Here is a 10,081-nt window from a genome sequence, read left to right as displayed (position 1 = left end):
GAAAAGAATATTTTTAAAAGAAAGTTTATATGTAAGTGTAACTGAATTACTTTGCTGTGTAGCAGAAATTAACAGATTATTACAAATCAACTATATTTCAATTTAAAAAAAAAAACTGTTTTACACTCGAGACAGAGGGAAAATTGTAGGTAAACTAAGTAATGATAACAGTGAAAGAAATATGAAAAAAAAAGCACTTCTTTAAATTAGATAAATTAGATTACTTACATCTTTCTCTAAACTGTATTATTCTCTTAAAAGAGTATGTTAATATATTATTAATATTTTGGTGTCTTTCTGATATTCTAATTTTTATGTGGAAAAAACCTTAATTCATTAGGAATATATCTTAAGCTGATCTCCCAAGGAAAATTCAAGTGCAGCCTAAGTATTTGAAACACAGATCCAGGTTCTACAATACACCTAACATGGTTTGGGTTTTCTCAACCAGGACTCTCACTTGGCATTTAAATTTCTCCAAGACTTTATCCCAAATCATCTTTCATCATTCTTTTGTACTTATCTTTTAATATTCTAGTCAAATTGAACTTCCAAACACTCTCTGAAATGTCCTACATTTCTCCCAATGCTTTATTTCTTCTCTTTAGGCCTTTATTTCCTCCACCAAGAATCTCTTTGCTCCATTTCCAACAATTAAGTATTAAGTGTGACTTCATACATAAACATCTCTCTGATTTTTTTCTGAAGAGATTCTCTTCATATCATTTTGTACCTCTTACCATACAAGTTTTATTTTTTTAACTTTGTATAGCAAAAATGACTATACAATTTAATATTTCATTTTATATTGAAGTTTTGTAACATTTTTCAACCACTTCAAGACAGAGTATCAGAGAAGGCAATGGCAGCCCACTCCAGTACTCTTGGCTGGAAAACCCCATGGACGGAGGAGCCTGGTAGGCTGCAGTCCATGGGGTCACGAAGAGTCGGACATGACTGAGCAATTTCACTTTCCCTTTTCACTTTCATGCATTGGAGAAAGAAATGGCAAGCCACTCCAGTGTTCTTGCCTGGAGAATCCCAGGGACGGGGGAGCCTGGTGGGCTGCCGTCTATGGGGTCGCACAGAGTCGGACACAACTGAAGGGACTTAGCAGCAGCAGCAGCAAGACAGAGTATAACTCTTCTAATGACATATTTTGAGCAATATATTTCAAGTATAGAGAAAAATATAACGTTCTAACTACAGTGATACACCTTAGTTCTAAATTATGCATTTTAACTAGCATATATTATTCCATTGTCTAAATACTCCACAATCTAGTATTTATCTGTTCTCTTACTTCCAACTTGTTGCCATTTTGAAATGATAAAACACCTGGACATGATCTCTTGTGCATGTGTAAAAATTTTTTCTAGGATGCTGCTGCTGCTAAGTCGCTTCAGTCGTGTCCAACTGTGTGCAACCTCATAGACGGCAGCCCACCAGGCTCCCCCGTCCCTGGGATTCTCCAGGCAAGAACACTGGAGTGGGTTGCCATTTCCTTCTCCAATGCATGAAAGTGAAAAAATAAAGTGAAGTCGTTCAGTCATCTCCAACTCCTAGCTACCCCATGGACTGCAGCCCACCAGGCCCTTCCATCCATGGGATTTTCCAGGCAAGAGTACCAGAGTGGGGTGCCATTGCCTTCTCCATTTCCTAGGATACCTTCTGTAAATCACATTCTTACGAATGGAGTTAGTTTTTGTGCACTTTCAACTTTCTCACCTCTTGCCTTCACCTCCCTGCAGTGCAAGCATTCTTCTAGGCACTGCAGATTATGCCTGTGAACCAAAAAAAAAAAAATCCCTGCCCTCATGAAATTTACATTCCAGGTGGCAGAGCGTAAAAGTAGTAAACTGTATGCATACAAGCTCCCACAGGCTCATCAACACTCAAACATTTTTTCTTAATTTTACTAATCTGATAGGTATAAAGTGATACATGATTGCTTTAATGTATCTCTGATTACTAATACACTTGACCTTTTTTTCCCCTTATGTTTATTCACTAGTTTTAGTGTTGTTTTTTTGTGAAGTATCAGTTCACATCTCTTGCTTATTTCCCCGCTATTGAGTTGCCATATTCGTAATAATTTATGGAGTATATTATTGATAATGGTAATCTGAGGGGGGGTGTCTCAGATCAGATCAGATCACTCGCTCAGTCGTGTCCGACTCTTTGCAACCCCATGAATCGCAGCACACCAGGCCTCCCTGTCCATCACCAACTCCCGGAGTTCACCCAGACTCATGTCCATAGAGTCAGTGATGCCATCCAGCCATCTCATCCTCTGTCGTCCCCTTCTCCTCCTGCCCCCAATCCCTCCCAGCATCACAGTCTTTTCCAGTGAGTCAGCTCTTCACATGAGGTGGCCAAAGTACTGGAGTTTCAGCTTAGAATCATTCCTTCCAAAGAAATCCCAGGGCTGATCTCCTTCAGAATGCACTGGTTGGAGCTCCTTGCAGTCCAAGGGACTCTCAAGAGTCTTCTCCAACACCACAGTTCAAAAGCATCAATTCTTTGGTGCTCAGCCTTCTTCACAGTCCAACTCCCATATCCATACATGACCACGGCAAAAACCATAGCCTTGACTAGATGAACCTTTGTTGGCAAAGTAATGTCCCTGCTTTTGAATATGCTATCTAGGTTGGTCATAACTTTCCTTCCAAGGAGTAAGCGTCTTTTAATTTCATGGCTGCAGTCACCATCTGTAGTGATTTTGGAGCCCAGAAAAATAAAGTCTGACACTGTTTCCATGGTTTCCCCATCTATTTCCCATGAAGTGGTGGGACCGGATGCCATGATCTTCGTTTTCTGAATGTTGAGTTTTAAGCCAACTTTTTCACTCTCCACTTTCACTTTCATCAAGAGGCTTTTTAGTTCCTCTTCACTTTCTGCCATAAGGGTGGTGTCATCTGCATATCTGAGGTTATTGATATTTCTCCCGGCAATCTTGATTCCAGCTTGTGTTTCTCCCAGTCCAGCGTTTCTCCCAGTCCAGCATTTCTCATGATGTACTCTGCATAGAAGTTAAATAAACAGGGTGACAATATACAGCCTTGACGAACTCCTTTTCCTATGTGGAACCAGTCTGTTGTTCCATGTCCAGTTCTAACTGTTGCTTCCTGACCTGCATACAAATTTCTCAAGAGGCAGATCAGGTGGTCTGGTATTCCCATCTCTTTCAGAATTTTCCACAGTTTATTGTGATCCACACAGTCAAAGGCTTTGGCATGGTCAATAAAGCAGAAATAGATGTTTTTCTGCAACTCTCTTGCTTTTTCCATGATCCAGCGGATGTTGGTAATTTGATCTCTGGTTCCTCTCCCTTTTTGAAAACCAGCTTGAACATCAGGAAGTTCACGGTTCACATATTGTTGAAGCCTGGCTTGGAGAATTTTGAGCATTACTTTACTAGCGTATGAGATGAGTGCAGTTGTGCAGTAGTTTGAGCATTCTTTAGCATTACCTTTCTTTGGGATTAGAATGAAAACTGACCTTTTCCAGTCCTGTGGCCACTGCTGAGTTTTCCAAATTTGCTGGCATATTGAGTGCAGCACTTTCACAGCATCATCTTTCAGGATTTGGAATAGCTCAACTGGAATTCCATCACCTCCACTAGCTTTGTTCGTAGTGATGCTTTCTAAGGCCCACTTGACTTCACATTCCAAGATGTCTGGCTCTAGGTCAGTGATCACACCGTCGTGATTATCTGGGTCGTGAAGATCATTTTTGTAGAGTTCTTCTGTGTATTCTTGCCATCTCTTCTTAATATCTTCTGCTTCTGTTAGGTCCATACCATTTCTGTCCTTTATCGAGCCCATCTTTGCATGAAATGTTCCTTTGGTATCTCTGATTTTCTTGAAGAGATCCCTAGTCTTTCCCATTCTGTTGTTTTCCTCTATTTCTTTGCATTGATCTCTGAAGAAGGCTTTCTTATCTCTTCTTGCTATTCTTTGGAACTCTGCATTCAGATGCTTATATCTTTCCTTTTCTCCTTTGCTTTTCGCTTCTCTTCTTTTCACAGATTTTTGTAAGTCCTCCCCAGACAGCCATTTTGCTTTTTTGCTTTTCTTTTCTATGGGGATGGTCTTGATCCCTGTCTCCTGTACAATGTCACGAACCTCATTCCATAGTTCATCAGGCACTCTATCTATCAGATCTAGGCCCTTAAATCTATTTCTCACTTCCACTGTATAATCATAAGGGATTTGATTTAGGTCATACCTGAATGGTCTAGTGGTTTTCCCTACTTTCTTCAATTTAAGTCTGAATTTGGCAATAAGGAGTTCATGGTCTGAGCCACAGTCAGCTCCTGGTCTTGTTTTTGTTGACTGTATAGAGCTTCTCCATCTTTGGCTGCAAAGAATATAATCAATCTAATTTTGGTGTTGACCATCTGGTGATGTCCATGTATAGAGTCTTCTCTTGTGTTGTTGGAAGAGGGTGTTTGTTATGACCAGTGCATTTTCTTGGCAAAACTCTATTAGTCTTTTGCCCTGCTTCATTCCGTATTCCAAGGCCAAATTTGCCTGTTACTCCAGGTGTTTCTTGACTTCCTACGTTTGCATTCCAGTCCCCTATAATGAAAAGGACATCTTTTTTGGGTGTTAGTTCTAAAAGGTCTCGTAGGTCTTCAAAGAATTGTTCAACTTCAGTTTCTTCAGCGTTACTGGTTGGGGCATAGACTTGGATTACTGTGATATTGAATGGTTTCCATGTATTATAAATACACATTGCCAGCTTCTGACTTAACTTATCACTTTGAGTCTTCTTGTTAAGTTTTAGTATTAATATGCTAAAATGTGTAAGTCTGCACCCTTATGATTTGTGCTTTTTGTATCTTTATGTTAAAAACAATTTGGGGACTTTCTTGGTGGTACAGTGGACAAGAATTTGCCTGCCAATTCAGGGGACACAGGTTCAATTTCTAGTAAGGGAAGATCCCACATGCCATGGAGCAACTAAGCCCACAAGCCACAACTACCGAAGTCCTAGAGCCTAGAGGCTGTGCTCCGCAACAAGAGAAGCCACCGCGATGCGAAGCTTGAGCACTCATCGAAGAGTAGCCCCTGCTCACCGTAACTGGAGAAATCCCCCTGGTAGAAACAAAGACCCTGCAAAATAAATAAATGAATAATTACAAAATAAAATAAAAGTAATTTCCTTTCCCATGGTCATAAAAATATTCTTCCACATTTTCTTGTTTAAATTTTAAAGCTTGACTTTGACGTTTGGGAGTCTAATCCATCTAGAATTAATTTTTGTTTATGGTCTGTGTAATTTTATTTTATTTTTCTATGAGGGAACCAATTATCTTAGCCCATGCTTTGACTGATTTGTAACACCACACATTGGCCACAGGATTAACTTCCATGTATGTTTGGGGCACTTTCTGGTCTCTCTGCTGCTGCTAAGTCGCTTCAGCCATGTCCGCCTCTGTGCTACCCCATAAGACGGCAGCCCATCAGGCTCCACAGTCCCTGGGATTCTCCAGGCAAGAACACTGGAGTGGGTTGCCATTTCCTTCCCCGATGCATGAAAGTGAAAAGTGAAAGTGAAGTCGCTCAGTCGTGTCCAGCTCTTAGTGACCCCATGGACTGCAGCCTACCAGAGTACTGGAGTGGGGTGCCATTGCCTTCTCTGGCTGGTCTCTCTATTCTGTTGCATTAGTTATCTGCCTCTCCATAATCAGTCTCACAGTAACTTCATTGTTATTTACTTTAATTAACTTGATATGCAACAGGACAAGTTCTCCCAATTTTATTTATCTTTGAATATATATTGTCTGTCTATGGTCTTCTCAATGCTCTACCTTTTGAACTTAGGTTGAAATTACCAATTGCCATTCAAATCAATTAATCAAAACAACACAACACTCAGAGATTTTGACTGGAATTGCACTGAACTTAAATTACCTCATGACGAATTGACATCTTTATTGAGTCTTCCTTTCACAAAATATAGTATCTCTCAGTAGTCATTTAGGTATTAATATTATTTTACATCTTCCAATATGGTTATATAGCTATTTGCACAATTGTGATATACATCTTTGGTTATATTCTTTATTTTTTCTTTTCCTAACTTTTTGCTGCTAGGGAGCATGGTCATTGTTGTTTATTATTATTACAGTCTCAAACTATTTTTCTTCTTATATATAGGAATACAGCTGATTTTTGCATTTTAATTTTGTATTTATGGGTTTTAGTGAACTCTTTTATTTTAATAGTTTGTAGATTGTCTTAAATTTTTATATAAACTCATTAATTGTGACTAACAAGTTTGTTTCTTCCTTTAAAATCCTTATACATTTAATTTCTTTTTATTTATAATGGTTCACTAGGCCCTTCATTACTCAATATAATAAATGTAGTGATGATAAAAATCATGTCATATTCCTTACTTAAAAAGAAATGCTTCTAAAAAAGTTAATTATTAAACATATTAGGTGTATTTTTTCCTATAAATTTTGGGTGAACACCTTTTTTCATGTTAAGGAAGGTCCTTCTATAATGCATTTGCTAGGAATTTTTACCATGATTAAATTTTATCATATATTTCTCTTCAGACATTGAGATAATTATTTTTCTCCTCTAATATATAAATGCAGTAATATATAAAAATAATGAATTATGTCAATGAATTTCCTAATTTGTGGGATGGGATGGGGAAGGAGGTGGGAGGGAGAGGGAGGTGGATGGGGGCTTCAGGATGGGGAACACATATACATCCATGGCTGATTCATGTTATTCCAAAAGTGTTAAAATTTAGAAAAAAAATTTCTAATGTTCTAGTGTTGAATTCTGGGATAAACCCTAACAGACCATAAGTCTTAATCCTAATTGTTTTCATAGGTAGATTTTTAAAATTTAATTTAATTTTTAAAATTACATCTAAAGTTTGACTTTTAAATTTAATTTTTAATGAAATACAGTTGACATACAATCTTACATAAGTTGCTGCTGCTAAGTCACTTCAGTCGTGTCTGACTCTGTGTGACCCCATAGACGATAGCCCACCAGGCTCCCCCATCCCTGGGATTCTCCAGGCAATAAAACTGGAGTGGGTTGCCATTTCCTTCTCCAATGGATGAAAGTGAAAAGTGAAAGGTATGTCGCTCAGTCGTATCTGACTCTCAGCGACCCCATGGACTGCAGCCTACCAGGCTCCTCAGTCCATGGGATTTTCTAGGCAAGAGTACTGGAGTGGGTGCCATCGCCTTCTCTGTCTTACAAAAGTTACAGATGTACAATGCAGTGATTCACAATTTTTAAAGATTAGACTCCAATTATACTTGTTATGAAATATTGGTTATACTCCTCATGTTGTGTACTATATCATTGTAGCTTATTTTATTCATAGCAGTTTGTTTCTCTTAATTTCCTGTGCATGTATTGCCCCTTCCTCCTTCCCTCTCCTTACTGGTAACCACTTGTTTGTTCTCTATGTCTGTAAGTCTGCTTCTTTTTTGTCATACTCCCTATTTTGTTGTACATTTTAGAGTCCAACTTTTAAGTGATATCATATAGTATTTTTCTTTCTCTATCAGATTTATTTCACTTTTCATAACACTGTCTAAGGCTATCCATGGTGCTGCAAATGGCAAATTTTCATTTTTATGGCTGAGTAGTATTCCATTTTATATATATACCACATCTTCTTTATCCATTCATCTGTTGACAGACACTTAGATTGCTTCTATATCTTGGCAATTATAAATAATGCTGCTATGAACATTGGGGTGCAGGTATCTTTTTTAATTAGTATTTTTGTTTTTTCCAGATATATATACTCAGAACTGGGATTTCTGAGTCATATGGAAGTTCTATTTTTAATTTTGTAGATTTTGGGGAAAACTCCATAGTGGCTATACCAATTTAAATTCCCACCAACAGTATACAGAGTTCTCTTTTCTCCACATCTTTGTCAACATTTGTTATTTGTGTTCTTTTTGCTGAGAGTTATTCTGATAGGTGTCAGGTGATGCATTTCCCTGATGAGTAGTGACGATGAGCATCTTTTCATGTTGGGCATCTGCATTTCTTCTTTGGAAAAATATCTATTCAGTTCTGATGCCCATTTTTAAAATTAGGTTGCTTTTTTTTTTTTTTTTTGGATGTTGAGTTGTATTAACTCTTTCCACATGTTGGGTATTAATTCCTTCTCAGTCATATCATTTGCAAATATTTTCTCCCATTCAGTAGATTGTCTTTTCATTTTGTCAATGGTTTCCTTTGCTGTGCAAAAGCTTTTAAGTTTAATTGGGTCCTGTTTATTTTTGCTTTTATTTCCTTTGCTTTAGGAGACAGATCCAAAAATTCATTGCTACAATTTATGACAGAGTGTTTTGCCTATGTTTTCCTGTAGAAGTTTTATGGTTTCTGGTCTTACATTTAGGTGTTTAATTCATTTTGAGTTAATTTGTGTATATGGTGTTACAGAATGTTCTAATTTCATTCTTTTACATGTAGCTTGCAGTTTTCCCAACGCTTCTTATTGAAGAGACTCTTTTCCCCACTGTATATTCCTGCTTCCTTTATTATAGATGAACTGACCGTAAGTGTGTGGGTTTGTTTCTGGACTCTGTATTCTGCTGCATTGATCTGTGTGTCCCTGTTTGTGCTGGTACCATACTGTTTTGATTACTAGAGCTTTGTAGTAGAGTCTGAAGTCAGGGAGTGCAATTCCTCCAGCTCTGTTATTCTTTCTTATTTTGGCTATTTAGCACCTTTTGTGTTTCCATACATATTTCAAATTATTTGTTCTAGTTCTGTGAAAAATGCCTTTTTTTCGTTTTTTTTTTTTTTTTACTATTTGTTTATTCATTTATTTTTTGGTTGCATTGAATCTTTGTTGCTGTGTGCACGCTGTATCTGGTAGCCGTGAGTGGGGGTTACTCTTCATTGTGGTGTGTGGGCTTCTCATTGCAGTGGCTTCTCTAGTTGTGGAGCACAGGGTCTAGGCACATGGGCTTCAGTAGTTGCAGCATGCGGGCTCAGTAATTGTGGCTTGCAGGGCCTAGAGAGCTCAGGCTCCAGTGGCTGTGGTGCACAGTCTCAGCATTTGTGGTACATGGGCTTTAGTTGCTCTGTGGCATGTGGAATGTTCCTGGACCAGGGACCCAACCCATATCCCCTGCATTGGCAGGTGGATTCTTATCCACTTCACCACCAGGGAAGTCTGTCATTGATATTTTAATAGGTATTCATTGAATCTGTAGATGACTGTGGGTAGTACAGTCATTTTAACAGTGTTAATTCTTTCAACCCGAGAACACGCTTTATCTTTCCATCTCTTTGTTGTTGTTCAGTCGCTCGGTCCAACTGTCTGTGACCCCATGGACTGCAGCATGCTAGGCTTCCCTGTCCTCCACCATCTCCCAGAGCTAGCTCAAACTCTTGTCCATTGAGTCAATAATGCCATCCAACCATCTTGTCCTCTGTCGTCCCCTTTTCCTTCTCCTTCAACCGTTCTCAGCATCAGTGTCTTTTCCAATGAGTAAGCTCTTAGCATCAGGTGGTCAAAGGATTAGAGCTTCAGCCTCAGCATCAGTCCCTGCAATCAATCAGGATTGATTTCCTTTAGGATTGACTGGTTTGATCTCCTTGCAGTCCAAGGGACTCTCAAGAGTCTCCTCCAACTCCACAATTCAAAAGCATCCGTTCTTCTGTGCTCAGCCTTCTTTATGATCCAACTCTCACACCTGTACATGACTACTGGAAAAGCCATAGCTTTGACTTTACAGACATTTTTCGGCAAAGTGATGACTCTGCTTTTTAATATGCTGTCTAGGTTTGTCATAACTTTTCTTCCAAGGAGCAAGCATCTTTTAATTTCATGGTTGCAGTCACCATCTGCAGTGATTCCGGAGGCCAGAAAATAAAATCTGTCACTTTTCCATTGTTTCCCCATCTATTTGCCATGAAGTGATGGGACTGGATGCCATGATCTTAGCTTTTTTTGAATGTTGCGTTTTAAGCCAGCTTTTCACTCTCCTCTTCACCTTCATCAAGAGGCTCTTTAGTGCCTCTTCGCTTTCTGCCATAAGGGTGGTGTCTCACAGTTTTCCAAGTAC

The sequence above is a fragment of the Bubalus kerabau genome, chromosome 6 (assembly GCF_029407905.1).
Source record: "Bubalus kerabau isolate K-KA32 ecotype Philippines breed swamp buffalo chromosome 6, PCC_UOA_SB_1v2, whole genome shotgun sequence".
In the NCBI taxonomy this organism is placed as follows: Eukaryota; Metazoa; Chordata; class Mammalia; order Artiodactyla; family Bovidae; genus Bubalus; species Bubalus kerabau.
The sequence above is the reverse complement of the archived record's forward strand: the minus strand, read 5'-3'. Positions refer to the sequence as shown.